The following is a 17,301-nucleotide window of genomic DNA, read 5'->3' as shown; positions in this document are numbered from 1 at the left end:
ATTAAAATCACTTGTTTTGGATGTATGTGATTTAGGTTGGAGACGAATTCTTAAAGAAACAATTCCTTGGACACATGCAAACTTACAATGCCTACGTATTTCCTTTTTAAATTTTACGTTAAATTTTAGAGCAAAAACAAGCATCTCTCATTATCCTTCTACTCATATTATAGAGACATTTATGTAATCCATAGCTTAAACAGCTCACTAAGCATCGTTTTCACCTAGTCTTGTTATCATTGTATTTATCGACCAATCCTTAGTATGACATAATATAGCCATCTAAGGGATTTTTTAATGAGTTTAATTAATTACAAAATAGTGGAAAATGATATAGTTTAAATTAAAATGTCAAATAAAAATAAATGTAAGAGATTTAGATATTAAGTTTTTGGAATAATAATAAAGAATAAATTTGATATTACATTTATATTTATTTGTCTTTCAATTAATGAATTCTTTTTGAGTAAAATAAGGATAATTTGAAAAATTGTTGTAAATCAAATCTATGTTTTATAGGATCAGTCTTATCCATTACACAATAATTTGTTGTGCAAAAGTAATATGAGACCACATAAATCATTATGTGTACTAGAGACTTCTACGATGAACTTTCATATTTACTCTTTGAATTTGTGGTATTTAAAAATTACCCTAAGGAAGTTCCCAAATTGTAATGGTCATGTCATCTTAAGTTGATCCCCTTGATTAGACTAGTTTTATTGTCATGAAAATGATTAAAGACAACACTCTTAATGCTCCAAATTAAAAGATTCCTAGAATGATATGCAAATAATAATCAAATAATTCTCAAATGTTCTTTTTTTTGCTATCTCAAAATGCTACACATTGAATACCTTTGAATATTACTACATAATAAATAATAGTACAAAAATGCAACAAATCAACTCACTTTGAATTTTAAATTTAGGTTCAATTCTGCATGGCCCAAGATTGACTAAAGAAATGAATGTGCTAATATCTTTAGCTATGAAGGAACACATGAGAATAAGTGTAAGGATAGTGGTAATCAATGGCTAAAATATCGAAGATATGTGCAAATATAGATAAAATTGGGTCAAATGTCTATGAATGAGTGTATATGGAGAGGGGCGATAGACCAAGTATTAGTAAACCCAACTTTGCACAAGAATACACCATTTTCCAAAATTTAATTGTATTAAGTCATTTTATCAACATAGATCCAAAACTAAATAGGTATTGACATGAGAACGAAAATATCAACGTCACAATTTTCATTTGTTTTGAGGTCAATATGAACCCAACACGAACCATATATTTCAAAGTAAATGAGAACTCAATTTAACATGTATGCAAAGCAATTGTTCAAATATTAAATAATATCAAGATCCGTATAAGTCAATGGGTTCACTATATATCGTCATGTGTGTTCATCCTTTGACATGCACACTTCATTGAAACAATGAAAAGGTGCATGTAATAAATAGGTTTTAAGATGCAAGTAAGATAAAACCAATTGCATAAGCTAAACTTATTATCAATGATCATGAGAGAGAAGGAGAGGGTAAGCTTAGAAAGATTCATCTTGTGTAGAAAGTGGTAATGATAATGCTCTACCCAGTGTTGGAATGTGCCACCCAAATCTACTAGTATGATTAAAGATTGATCTATAATATTATAACACAAAAATATCATAATTTTTTAAAATTCCTTTTCAACACAATGTAATAAAATATAGATTCTAATCTCAAAATAGAGATACAAACATTACATAACTTTATGTGATACATGTCTTACAAAAAATAAATAATAAGATACATATTTGGATTAGGAATATTGTCCTACAATCTGCTAAAGTACACCAATATATATGATTTATCTTCACATAACAATCAGGTAGGCCATTAGCGATAGTAATCTCATTTAAGTGAAAGCAATCATGGTTGTCTAGTTGTAAGAGGGAAAACATCATCTAAGCACTTTACCTCGAACCTCATAAACCAGTTAAAACATAATGCAACATTCTATCTTTTGAATTTTCATATGTGGACTACCTTGGTAGTCTATGAGCCACATACCATGCAACAACTTGCTAGATTATCTGCTTCATATAACTTACCTTTCTACATCCATGATCACCTATCATAACACATCTTCCTAGAATACGATCCATTTTTATAAATTATCGATTTCCTTACCCTTGGCAGTAGAACATACTAGTGTTTGATTCATGCCCTCTCATTCATATTGATTGCTTCCTTGTCTATTTATATACATTCTCTCCTTGAAGAAATCAATTAGCTCATAACATTATTTTGATCATTTAATAATTCTTTATGTGTTGTTTCTTTTATATTTTGGGGATGATGAGTATTGAGGCAAGCTCTCACATTGAGGTCTTGGAAAATTTGAATTTAATTTAAATTTTAATATTATTATATTTTATATTTGTAATGAAAATTGTATATTTATGTTATAAATTTATAATGATTATTTTAAAATTTATTTTATATGTAATTTGGTAAATGATATCTATTTATTCTTAATATTATTTATTTTTAAAAAAAAATTATGGTTAAATATTATAATGAAATTGATTAGTTTTGCATTCATAATGAAGAAGTTGAGAAATACAACTTCAGAGATCCCAAGAACACCTGCAAGCAAAATACCCGTCACAAGAGAAGAATGGAGGCAAAAAACAATAATGGCTCTGAAGAAGAAGATTATCATTCAGAGAGGGAATTCAATGAAAAAGGCCAATACAATCCTTATAAAAGGATATTAGCAACCCTAAAGGTGTGCAACCCTAAAGAAACCCTTGGCAGTAGACAAGCTAGTGTTTGATTCATGCCCTCTCATTCATGGGTGTGTGCACCAAGATGGTGTGCAAAAAAGTGGACACACACCTAAAAAAAATGAATAAATAGAAACCGCGTTCATGGTTTTAAATTTCGAAATACCCCGTACGCGGTTAGGTTTGCTGTGGGTGAGCCTAAAGGGCCAAAACCGCATACGAGGTCCTTTTAGAAATATGATTGCGTATGAGGTCATTTTAGAAATAAGACCGCGTATGCGGTCCTTTAGGAACTAGGACCTCGTATGCGGTCTTAGTTCCTAAAGGACCGCGTACGCGGTCCTTGCTAATAAATTATTTTTTAAAACTGTCGACTGTATTTTTTTACCCCGCGGCCGAGAAGGAGTTTAGACATGTTTTTACCCTCCAAACCGTGCATGGGCTCGATTTCTTCACACCCAATCGCCATGGAAAGAGGTTGGTTATGATTTTTTTTGTTTTTCTTGCACATTTGATAAATTTTATTTACGTTTTCAATTTAAATTCGTTGATTTTGATTTTAAATTTTTTTTTTTTTACCAATATCAGATTTTGAAAATCCAAAACCACAACAAGATGCACCTCAAAACCCACAAGAAAACCCACAACAAACACCTCCAACTCCTCCTTTAGACTATACAACAGTTACACAGGAGGAATTGCTTAATCAGTTAGGGCAAAACACTGCTAAAATAACTAGATTGATTAATAGATTGAAAACATATGAGCTTGAGCATCATTTATTCCTTGCCACTAGCCTAGAAACATTGGCTAGTGGTGCCATTGCAGTTTTGAGTCAAATTACAAAATGGGGAAACTATAGGGATAGGTGTCGCACTTTTTATGTTGATGGGTTATCATATGATGCAGTGAAAAATAAAAACACAAGTAAAGCACAAATATGTGCTCTTTTTGTTGATCCTATAACTGGTGAGTCCTTACCTCTTAATGCAAATAGGTTTCCCATACATTGGTGTACTAATGCACAGATGAAGAATCTTTTTTGGAATAGGTGTTGGATGGTCTTTGACGAACCACCTTGTAATAATTTTGAGGTTCCATTATATTTTTTGAGGAAAGTATATTGTGAGTTTGTCCTCAATTAGCACCTAATTATTTTGATATGAGAGAGTTTTGAGGTAGAGGTGGCAGCTCTGCCCAGGATAAATCTGAAGCCCATAGGGTACTAGATCCACAGAGTTGTCGCCCCCTAGCACCCAAACCCAAGGTGCATGCGACAGTCCCAGTAGCCCTGAAAGAGTCGATGGAGCTATAGACTCTTTAGGCGGCCACAACATTGAATGATGCGATCATCCAGCATGGGATATAGTTAGCACACCCTCTTGGCTCGAACGATGATCCATTAGATGAGGCAGCTGGCACTGGTCAGCCCATTAAGCATATATGTGCCACTTGCTTAGGCATATGCACAGGGATGGATGTCGAGGCCAATGCAGATGGTTCCACATCCTATCTATGAACGATTTGCAAGAGCATATGTCAGACCCACACGACTGAGGATATGGTGCTGATGGATGAATTGATGGACATGTTGTTTGCTAGTCAGCCGCAAACACAGGTGTATTAATTTGAATTCATAACATTTTATTTATCAATCACCTAAAATTTGTAATTGTAAAAGGATTTTCATTTATAGATCAATTTAAATTGATACAAACAATATGCATTTCAGGATGCAGCAGCAAGTGTTAATACACCATCAGATATTCCTCCCACAGTTATTGTAGTTGCAACTCCGACGCTTGGGGTATAAATTTTGTAACATGTTAAAATAGAATAGTACTTTGAATTCAAAAAAAATTATAAGATATACTAACTCTCTTTAATGCTTGACAATTTTTTATTTTGTAGGTGTTGACAGGGGACCAAATGTCCCACATTGATGATGTCATGCTCTCAGCAATCGATTTTGGCCTACAAAGCTATGCGGTATCATATTTTGTACACCTTATTTTATTTATTCTTTTGATGGAATATGCAAGTCATTTAATTTTAGATTTGTTAAATTATGTTTAATATTAAATCTACTAATATCTCTTGTGTTAATTTTGTTTGTTTTAGGGTACCCCTCCGTGTCTAGGCCTCGTCCTCAACGAAAGAAATCCTTGATGATGCCTAAACGTGGGAAGAAGGTAATTGAACACATTTTTAATTGTACAACTATTTGAAATGGTTGAAATTGTCTTAGTTGGAATTTGTAGATTGATTAGTGTTTTTTGTCTGTTTTATATACAACGTCCATTGGTCTTTGTAGATTTGTTGAATGCACTTGATTCGGCCGTGGATCGAGAGAGGGCAGAGGTATGTATCTACTTTATTTTTATGATTATATGCATGTGTACATGTGAACTTGTGATAAATTATAATCTTATCATTTTTAATACATTAAATATCCATAACCGCTTCATTAATGGCGAGCCCTCCTCCATTTACTAGAGAAGCATCTCAGGCTCTAGTACACTTTTGTTTTATATATTGCATTAATTATATTTAACCTATATTACTTATCATTATATTAATTGTATTTAATCTTTAATCATTTTTCATATAGGTAATAGCCATAGCTGCTCCATCAATGGCGAGCACTCCTCAGACTACTAGAGAAGCATCTGAGGCTTCGGTACACTTTTGTTCTCTATATTGTAGATTTTTAGTGTTTTTGATCTATATATGTTAGTACATTGTATTAATTGATTTTAATCTACAATACGCCCCTACGCGGTTTAGCTATTACTTGGATCCTTTTAGGTTTGTGTTCAAGAAAAATCCTAAGACCAACAAGGAGAAGAGAAAGAAGACAATAGATCCTAGATCAACAGATGAGGTAATCTACATTTCAATTGCAAAGAACTTATGGTTAAATGCATAGTTCTGTTGATAATTGTGAACTATTTTCTACAAAAAGGATTCTAACTTGGCTTTTGAATTGTGGTTGTGCAACCATCTACAGATTTGCATATTGCATCAAAGAGGCTCGATTTTGATGATCCGCCACAAGTATAAGATCATATAGTGTTAGTTGTGGTCATTGAATGACCAATACATGTAGATATATTCTACATTTTTATTGTATATCAATTTGGACATGGCATATGCCACATTTTTGTAAAACTTGTATTGACTTGGCATATATGCCTTTTTTGATATATATAAATGTTGATATTCGATCCAATAAATGTGTATTGTGTTCATTATTGTGCATTTCATTGATATTGATAGGCATATTTGATACATATAGAATTTGTTCATTGTGTTGCTTACTATACATTTTGATATATATAAATGATTATTTATAAAGAATTTGTTCGGTGTATTTGGTGGCTGCCCTTTGATAAAGTAAAATGAATATTTGCCTATGTAATCAACAATATGAATATAAACAACAAAAAATTATGATAGAAAGCATTGAAATTGTGGAATATGATTTGATAAGCTTTGTAAAATATTCAATTAACCCTACAAAACTTCGTGTCTCAATCAAAATGAAATTCAATGGTAATGGTTAGATTCGATCCGTGGTAATGATCATTGGATGCTTTTGATTCCTTTCGTAAAATTTTGGTTTTTATCTTGTTTTTCCATTTGTTTTATTTAAATAAGGTGATTTGGGACCATTAATGATCATTTGAAATCATTTATGAAAGTTTGGGGTCATTTGGATAAAAGATGTAAAAGTTGCTCAGTTGTTGTCAAAGTTGTCAAAGTTTCGTCATGGGCACAAACCAACAAAATGAGCATGTTCGGGTGGGGAGGTTTACGCTAGGAATGCTCCTGTTATGCCCCCCAATGCACCTGAACATCGAGAGCCATACCCTATCGACGCGATCTCTCAAGTGCCCTGAGTCCAAAAAATTGTAAAACTTTGATGGATTATTTCTCGCAATCTAGGATGCATATGATCGATCCGTTTTAACCTATAGGGTCACGTGAGGCTCGTATATAATGACCTGTCTCAGTTTTTGACGAATCGGAGCCATTTTCAAATGGTAGCATTTTTTCACCTGCTACAAAAATCGTTAGTGGCATGCAGTGCATAGTTGCAAGATAGGCTAAATTTGATCTCGTTCATCGTGGGCACAAACCAACATGACGAGCGCGTTCAGGTGGGCAGGTTTATGCTAGGCATGCTCCTGTTGTGCCTTTCAAGGTGCCCAAACGTTGAGAGCCATACCCTACCAACGCGATCTTGCAAGTGCCCTGATGCATATGATCAATCGGTTTGAACCTATAGGGTCATGTGAGGCTCCTCTACAATGACCTATCTTGGTTTTTGATGACTCGAAGTCATTTTCAAATGATAGCATTTTTTCACCTGCTGCAAAAATCGTCAGTGGCATGCAATACAAAGTTGCAAGATATGCTAGATTTGATTTCGTTCGTTGTGGGCACAAACCAACATCACAAGTTCATTCTTTCATTTTATCGGGCATTGGCTTCAAAATATTCTCATCGATGTCAATTAGATAGTTTAGTTTCCTACGAATGATTCTAGGAGGTGTTAACATCGGTGCATTGAGTGCATTAGGTACATTCATCACATCAAATAGAGATGGTGTATGTTCATCATTGCGTGCATTAGGTACATTCATTGCATTAGGTTCATATGGTAAATCAAATGTTGTTGGTGCATCTTCATCATTTGTTTGATTATTCATTGTGATCTCTTCTTCAATTGTATTATGTTCGTTTGGTAAATCGAATTGAGATGTTGAGGATGATGTACCTTCTTGTCCCATTGCTCTTATGTCACGTAATTTCTTCATACGTTGCCTTTGTCTTTCCTTATCAGCCTCTCGTTGTTCCACCATTCCTTGCTTGTTGTTTCCCATTGTTAATACCGGTTGTGTCCTAAATAGAATCATTTTACATATATATGTAAACAAAAGTTCTTAAACAATCAAATAACCATAAAATTGAACAATCACAACTATTAAATAACATATATATGTAAACAAAAGTTCTTAAATCAAAACTATTAAACAATCACAATAACATTGACCAAACTAATAAGATAAACAATTCAATCGTTTGAAATCATGCAAAACAAAAATTTAACTTACTTCAACATATAAAACTATCATAGAAGCACAATAATAGTTGTAGTGGGGCCTTCAACGACCTCAAAAACTTCTTTTGAGGTCATTGAGACTGTTGGGCAACTAAAACTATGTCCAAGAACCGCGTATGCGCTATGTTTAGTAACCTCGTCCCTAAAAATTCTTAGCAGGCCAACGTCCATATTCCCAGTACCCCGTACGCACTTTTAACTTATCAAAACCCCGTACGTGTTACTTCAAGTAAATAAAATGTGAAGGCAAAGGGAGAGAGAGAGAGAGAGAGAGAGAGAGAGAGAGAGAGAGAGAGAGAGAGAGAGAGAGAGAGAGAGGAGAGAGAGAGAGAGAGAGAGAGAGAGAGAGAGAGAGAGAGAGAGAGAGAGAGAGAGAGAGAGAGAGAGAGAAGATTATTATGTTCCAAGTGGTATATAATGAGATAGGTAAATAAAATATAGTGATAAAAGATGTGGGAGGAGAAAGTATTGTGCTACAAGTTGCGGTTTTCATGGAGAACGAAAGAGTAGAAGTCACAGTGGAGGAGGTAGGAGGAGAAAGCTTGAAAGTGTTCCTGAATTTTCTCTACACAAGAAAAGTGGGTGATAATGAAATTTTTGCTAATTATATAACAACTTGTGGAGGCTTGCAGCCAATTTTTAGATAAATAAGTTGTTTACCAAGTTGAATTTGTGTATGGATGTGGTATGGAGGAAGGGAGAGAGGGGGAGCATGTTGGTTTGTTATTTTTGTAAGCAGTATTGGTATTGCTTTTTATATTGTAATAATGGTTTCATCTTGCCACCTTAGTAGACATCATATGCTCCTAAATGGTCATGTGGTGTGCTAAGGGGTCACATGATGTCATTAGGTGTTATGTGGGGTCCTGAGAGAGAGAGAGAGAGAGAGAGAGAGAGAGGAGAGAGAGAGAGAGAGAGAGAGAGAGAGAGAGAGAGAGAGAGAGAGAGGATGGAAAAAGGAGAGAGGGAAAGAGAGAGGATGAGAGAGAGAGAGAGGAGCTCAGATTAAGGACATTCATTGTCTTTTGTTTTATAATATATTGGTAGGTGAACAGGTTAGATGTTTTTTCGGGCCATGTTTGAAGGGGATCTGATGGTTCAAAAGAAAGGAGTGATTGTGATAAAGGAGGTGGGAGATAAGATTATTATGTTCCAAGTGGTATATAATGAGATGGTAAACAAAATATAGTGATGAAAGAGGTGGGAGGAGAAAGTATTATGTTTCAGGTTGCAGATTTCATGGAGAACGAAAGAGTAGAAGTGATAGTGGAGGAGGTAGGAGGAGAAAGCTTGAAAGTGTTTATGAATTTTCTCTATACAAGAAAAGTAGGTGATAAGAGAGAGAGAGAGGGATGGGGTATGGAGGAAGGGAGAGAGGGGGAGCATGATGGTTTGTTATTCTTGTAAGCAGTATTGGTACTGCTTTTTATATTGTAATAATGGTTCATCTTGCCACCTTATGACACTGTAATGCCATATTGCCATCTTGACCCCTTAGGACATCATATGCTCCTAAAGGGTCATGTGGTGTTATGTGGGGTCCTAAGAGAGAGAGAGAGAGAGGAGAGAGAGAGAGAGAGAGAGAGAGAGAGAGGATGTGAAAGGAAGGGAGGGAGATGGGGAGAGAGAGAGGATGTGAAAGGAAGGGAGGGAGATGGGGGAGAGAGAGAGAGGAATAAAAAAGGGAGGGAGATGGGGGGAGAGGAAGAGATGTCACATGATGTTGTTAAGGGTCACGTGGGGTCCTAATTGAGCCATGCATGTGTTACAACACCGTATGACCCCTTAAGACACCATATGACCCCTTAAGATATCATACATGGTCTGAAGGGATCATATGGCATCATTGGGGGTCATAATGGGGGCTGCACATGTGTCAGAACATCATATGGTCTTAAGGGGTCATATGTGTGCTAAGCACCTTACATGATGTCATTAGGTGTTATGTGGGAGAGAGAGAGAGGGGGGGGGAAGGGGGGTAGGAATACAATGTACAATAAGATAGATCAAAAGACAATATATATCAATATACATGTACATGTACATACACATATACATATAATACACATAAAATATCAAAAGTTAATACACACAAACATATTATATATATTATACATGTATATATAAAAACATACATACATATATGTATACATACGTCATACACATATTATATACATATACATACTATATGGTGGAAAAGTGGGCGAATAAACTTAATATGTGAAAATATGTAAAATAACTAGTCCACACACACACACAGGACTTCTTGATGCAAGCTATGGAGTAACGATGTGTTACTCAGCTTCCCAAGGAGGGTCCCATGGTTCTCTATCACAATGTCCCTCAAACCAATGTTTTTGCTTTCAGATTACTGAGCAAAATGGTTTAGGGATGGCAAATATGAGAACGAGAGATGCTTTTTTTAGATTTTAGTATGAGATGCGTTATAGGCTAGGTATGATGCTAAAAATGCAATAAACTAAATGATAAGATGACAAGATTAGTATGAATACTATCCTAGCATACTATATTTAGTCTATGATTGAACTAAAATGATAAAGAAAGTAATCTAAGCATGCATATTAGTCTAATTTCTAATCTAAAAGAGGCTAAATGATGAGCATATATGAAATGAAAGCTTGAAAGAATTTGAGCATAAGTGTGATGCTTCAAATTTGAAAGATGATTGTTAAAAATGGAGGAATGAGAGCTCTATTTATAGTCAAAATAGGGCAATGGATGGACAGGATTGAAAGGTTTAATCAAGGGCCAAGTTTGAAAGTTGGGGATCCATGTGCACGATTTGCACCAATGAAATGATGACAAATGTCAACATAAGATTGGGTTGAAAGAAGGGGTTGGAGGCATTGAATGCCTGAGAAGACCTCATGGTTATCTAGAGGCTAAGGGTCAAGTCTAAGTTAGGGTTACCCACTAGATTAGAAGTTAATCTAAGGATAAACCTTTGTGCAAATGATTAAGAGATAATCATGGTCAAAGCATTAAAGGCCTGATGAGACCCTTGGGTTGGGTAGAGGTTGAGTCAAAACAAATGTTTTAATCATGTAGGAGGGTTTGGGTTAACCATTAATGGTTATTTGAGACTTTGTGGATTAAGTGGTTGAAGGTTGAAAACCTTCAAAGGTTATCCAAGACTTTGAGACATTCAGTGGTTGAAGGTTGAAAGCCTTTAATGGTTATCAAAGACTTTGAGGTTTTGAGAAGCGACTTCCCTTTGCTTAGGGATGTGACAAAGTTTAGAGGAGGGGTTAGGTTAATTAGAAGCAATTAGAAGATTCTAGAAGGGATTAGAAAGGGGTTTGGGATTTTGCAAGTGGATGGGGGGATAATAGGATTTAATTGAAATAAAGTAATTTAATTCAATTTGGTTGCAATTTGGGGAAATTAAATAAATTAGATTTATTCAATTTAGGATAACTATTTAATTAAATTTGAATTTAATTAAAAGTGGCTAGGGGGATTTAATTGAATAAAATGATTTATTCATTAAATGGGTATAGTGAATTTTATTTAAATAAATTGAGTAATTTACTTAATAAAATAGAAGAATGTGGATAATTTAATTAAATTGGATTTAATTAAATAGAGAAATGAACATAAAATATTCATTTAGGAATATGGTCATTTTTATACATCTACACATACATATATTTGTGTGTGTATATATATACACATATTATATATACATACAATACCTACATATATACATATTATACATATACATATATGTATGCACACACACATATTTTAAACATACACATTAATTTCTTTATGGTATAGTATCACAGGAAGAACCGCGTACACAGTATTTTCTCCTTAGAACTCCTTAGAACCACGTACTCGCTTCTTATTCAAAAAAACCCCATACGCGGTTCTTATTCAAAAGAAACCCCGTACGTTCTCTTGTCTGTTTAGGCTTGTGAATAGGCTTGGATGACAAAGTTGTGGTTTGGAAGTTTGATTTCCCTCCATTTCCCTCCTTTTTGATGTGTTTTGTTTTACGAACTTGGTTTCTCGACTTTGTCATCATCAGGTTTACACTTCATCAAGTGGGTATTACTAAAATTACCACCATATTTTAACCCATCTTCTAAGCTTTCTAACCATATATTTGTTTTTAAATTTGAACAACTATAACATTTACTATTGAATTTCTTTTACCAGTGTCTCCATAATTCTCAGAGACATACGTGTACCATTTTTTTAATAACTTTTGATCTACTTATCCAAATTTAAAAAACTTTATATATTATTGTATTTCACTTGATTATTTACAATTTTAATTTTTTTTTTCATTTTCGATTGTTTTGGTGCAAGTTATGCTTCATGCACGAACATGTACCTAATTTTCAGGATGTGCTCGATTGGAAAAATCATTAAAAAAAATACTCAACAAAAAATTACAAAAAAATACACAACTTCTAGTGCTCACTCTTACCTATCTTTCTGCCATAGTATTTGTCAAAATACTAAATCTAACTATGAATTTTTTGATGCGCACGTCAGACACTATGTTATGTTTTTCAGAAAAAAAAAATCAGGGTCTGTTTTCCGTGCGTGAAGGATTTGACCCCCTTAATCTTATCCAATTTTGAAAAACTTTATTAGTTTTGAAACTAGATTCAGAGTACTACAATATTTGTTCTTTGAGTAACTTCATATTTTGAGTGGATGGCTCTCAACTTTCTCCTCCAAGTTCAAGTTTACCCGATTTCAGAAAAAAAAAAAAAAAGTGTCCACTTATACCCCTTTTTGCACACCATCTTGATGCACTTACCCTCATATTGATTGCTTCCTTGTCTATTTATATGCATTTTCTCCTTGAAGAAATCAATTAGCTCATAACATTCTTTTGATCATTTAATAATTCTTTATGTGTTGTTTCTTTTATATTTTGGAGATGATGAGTATTGAGGCAACCTCTCACATTGAGGTTTTTGAAAATTTGAATTTAATTTTTATTCTAATATTATTATATTTTATATTTGTAATGAAAATTGTATATTTATGTTATAAATTTATAATGATTATTTTAAAATTTATTTTATATGGAATTTGGTAAATGATATCTATTTATTCTTTATATTATTATTTTAAAAAAATTATAGTTAAATATTATAATGAAATTGATTATAGTTTTGCATTCATAAATTAAAATTTTCAAAATTCAAATTCAAATATTTTGTATTTTCTAGTGGATTGTTACGAATTGAAATTAAATATTAATCCTCATTGGAACAAAATCATTTGACATGTGAAAACAATACTAAAGTCAAAAAGCTTGAATAAGAACTAATTCTACATTGTTTAAAATGATGAATTTAAATATTAATCATCATTGGTATAAAATCATTTGACGTTGATTCTATATTGTTTAATTGATCCATCGTCTAATAATTTGAACAATGAAAATATAACCCTTAAAATTCAACAAATTTTCCAAAGGTTTGCATAAACGTCACATACCCTTGATATGAATTTAGACACCAAAAATTGAGGTAACAAGTTTTAGTTTGCATAATTATATCAAATAAGATTCAATTTTGCATTTATGAAAATTAGTTCCACATTAAAAACAAACCTAATAATTCTTATATTTGTAATTTCAACACCTTAATAACTAGATTTCTAATATTTAAACAAAGACATCTATTTTAAAATTATAATTAAATACTCATATCTAATTTTTTATATTTATTTACATTAATTATTCCATCTATTTCAATTATCAATTTTAAATGATAAATTAGTCTATTTATCTAGAAAAAAATTGGTAATAAACCAACCACTTGAAGTTCACATATAATTAAAGTGGTATTAAAAAACCAATTAAAATCACTCGTTTTGTAGGTATGTGATTTAGGGTGCATATGACTTCTCTAAAGAAACAATTCCTTGAATTATTGTATTTGGGAAAAATTCGAAACTTATATGATTGGACACATGTAAACTTCCAAGGCCTAAGTATTTTCTAATTAATTTTTTATATTACCTCAAAATGCGGGTTTATTTTTAATCAATACACTTCATTTTTTGCGTTAAATTTTAGGGCAAACGAGTAGCTTTCATTATCCTTCTACTTATGGTGTAGAAACATTTATGTGATTCGTGGATTTTTTATTAGTTTAATTAATTGAAAATAATTGGGAACAGTATAGTGTCCAAATTGAAATGATAAATAAAAATAAATATTAGAGATTTAGGTATTTGATTTTAGGAATAATAATAAAGAACAAATTTGATGTTATATGTACATGTATATGTCTTCAAATTAATATTGAATTTTTTTGTTGAGAAAATTACGAATAGATTGTAAATTTGTTGTAGATCAAATATATATTTTGTAAGATCAATCTTATATATTATGCAAATAAGTTGTTGTGCAAAAGTGATATGAGACCTTATAAATGATGCACCATAGATTTTTGTAATTGAACTTGTCATATTTGGTTTTTATTGATGATATTTAAAAATCCCTTGAGAAAGTTACCGAATCACAATGGTCATGTTCTCTTAGGTTGATCCCCTTGATTAAACTAGTTTTGTGTTCATGAAAATGATTGAAGACAACATTCTTCAATCATGCAAATGTCCTAGAATGATGATATAGGATTAAGTTAATTTTAATTCTCCAAATCAAAAGATTCCTATGTAATAACCCTATCACTTAACAAAGAAATATAAAGACCAAAAGTCACTAAATCATAGAACAAGTCACAGAGAATAACTTTATAAAAAAGAAATCAAGAGAAAACAAGTCACAAATCAACTCATAACGACTAGTAGAATAGGTAAGTATCAACACTAATTTCTGTTGGAGTAAATAGTGATTTATCCTATTTTACTTATAGTTAAGTTTACTTGGGCACTTATCATTTTAGGCTTGCATTTAATATTTCCTAAGTGCATTGATATTTCTAGAAGTTCCAATTGTTTAGATAAGATCACATCCATATCTTTATGAATTTTATTTACTTTAGTTACCTATGCATTTAATAATTGTGTCATGTTAGATGTTCATACTACATCACTTCCCGAAGGGCCCCAGGGACTATAGAGAGGGGGCGCCCTCCATCCCTGATTTCTCCTCTCACCCACCCTCAAGTAGGATCCTTCACCTTTGCCATGGTATGTATATGCTCGAACTACTAATTTATCTAGAACTATATTTTCCTAGCCACCTCCCCTACAACTCTATTGTAGTTTGCAAGGATAGAATTTGAGATATCCTAACCTATATGGGCAACCAACTGATCTACTAACACAATATCCCACATTATGTCTTGTTAGAATTGTACAACTGGGAGGGATTCAACACATCAAGCTATGAGACTGGGTGGGGGGAGAGTGGATGGTTATTGATGGACCTGATTGGTTGAAGCATCTTGCCTTTATAAGTAAGGTGTAGATCATTATATATTCATATTCAATCAATCCTTTCATGCATCCTTATTATGCAAGTTATGCATTCCATTCTCTCTTGTAGAATTCATTTTGTCTTGTAGAATTCTTGAAGGTGCTAAGAAGTCACTGGAATAAACTCCTACACAGTATTAGAGCTTTAGTGTTGCAGACTCCTTCCTAGATTTGAGGTACATGATTTGGCTTGATGATATTTTTGGGTCCATGTCGGGGTTTCAAAGACCTCAGGACTGAATCCAAAGCATCATAGACAGTTAAAATTAGCTTTTGTTTTATTAAATTTTGACAAATTTTTCAAGGTCTACCAAGTTATGAAGTTTGGTGAAAGATGCTTGATCCAAGAGGTACCTAATTTTTCAAAGTACTTTGAGCCCAAAAAAAACCTTACCATTGCATTCAAGATGCCTAAGCGAAGAATTTTGACTATATATTTGCCTATTTTTAATTAAGTTATTTTTGTGGCAAATTTTTTTGTCCAGGTAGTGCCAAATGGACTTGCCATATAGACTCTTCAATGCATAGGTATGAAATTTTCATTTTTCATTAGAAAAAAAATTATTTTCTGTAATTTATTGTCGGGCAATTCTTTTTTTATAATTTCTTAAAAATGGAATAAAAAAAAGAAAAAAAAAAGTGACATTTATTTTAGTTGGGGTTCGGTAGACCCGTATCCCTGCATGGTCGACGTTTACTTTTATTAGTCGACACCTTCAACGTTTCCAATCCACATACAATGATTGTGGTCAGTTGCTTTAAGTTTCGGACAGCGCATGTATTATTTGCACTTTGTTTGATTTTGGTGCTTAGTGCCCAAACAAATCGCCTAAGCGCTTACCGTTTGCGACAAATGCTAAGCACTCTAACAAAAACAACTGCCACTTTTCTCGACCTACTCCGCCCTAACACCACCAGCTCAACACCGACTGCTGGTGGTGGGGTTTTTTTTCTCTACCTACGACCTGGTCATATGGGCGCCCAACAGCCAAACCCCTGGGGCCTAATTTTTCTCATTTTAGGCAATTTTACCTCAATTGGAAAAATCACTATAACATTTTTCATATGGAGTCAATTTTGTAACAACACGATATCATCAAAAAGGTGGTTCAATGTACTTTTCAGTGGAGCAGGTAATTTTTGTAGGTTCTATTGTTTGGTGCCACTTTTTTTTCTTTTTGAAGTTAGATCTTCATTTTTAGTTCTAGACTTCATAAGTTTTCACCATGGTCTCTGATATTCACGATTCTTGTGAACTCTATCCAGTCATCCATACATTTTCCTAGTTTATCCCTTATGTAAATATTATTTCAGTTCTTGCCCTATCGATATCCTCTTAGGTAAATTAGTGGGGACTTATTTACATATTAACTTCACTTAGGTCTTAAGTGTTTTCTCTAGAAGTTCTATTTGTCTAGATAAGATCTTATCCATATCTTATCTTTATGACTTTCATTTACTTTAGTTACCTAAGCATTTAAAGTTTCTGTCATGTTAGTTGTTCATACTACATCACACATTTCCTATATAAGCAAGACATCTTATTCTATATTTCATATTCAATCAATCATTACATGCATCCTTATTATGTAAGCTATTCTTTCCATCTAAGGATCTGCTCCTCATGTTCCTTCAATCTAATAGAGGTGACACAACTCTCTCTTTCTTAGAACCATCTTCTCTATATTTTTAGAAATGAATATTATTTTTTGAATGGGTATCCATTATAAATGCATATCCATTCAGAAACTAATATTTTTTTTTAATGAATATCTATTTATGTTCACTTGAAAATTGGTATGCATTTTTGTGAAAAAAATCAGTCCATGTTTTCCCCCTTTTTACCCCAACTTCTTTTCTTTCATCCATGGATTCAAATTTAAAGTAATATCCATCTTAGTGATCCAATCAAATATACATGTTTGTAACAAATATCCATTTAGAAACAAATATTTAC

The sequence above is a fragment of the Cryptomeria japonica genome, chromosome 4, assembly GCF_030272615.1.
Source record: "Cryptomeria japonica chromosome 4, Sugi_1.0, whole genome shotgun sequence".
In the NCBI taxonomy this organism is placed as follows: domain Eukaryota; kingdom Viridiplantae; phylum Streptophyta; class Pinopsida; order Cupressales; family Cupressaceae; genus Cryptomeria; species Cryptomeria japonica.
This window is presented reverse-complemented; position numbering follows the sequence as displayed.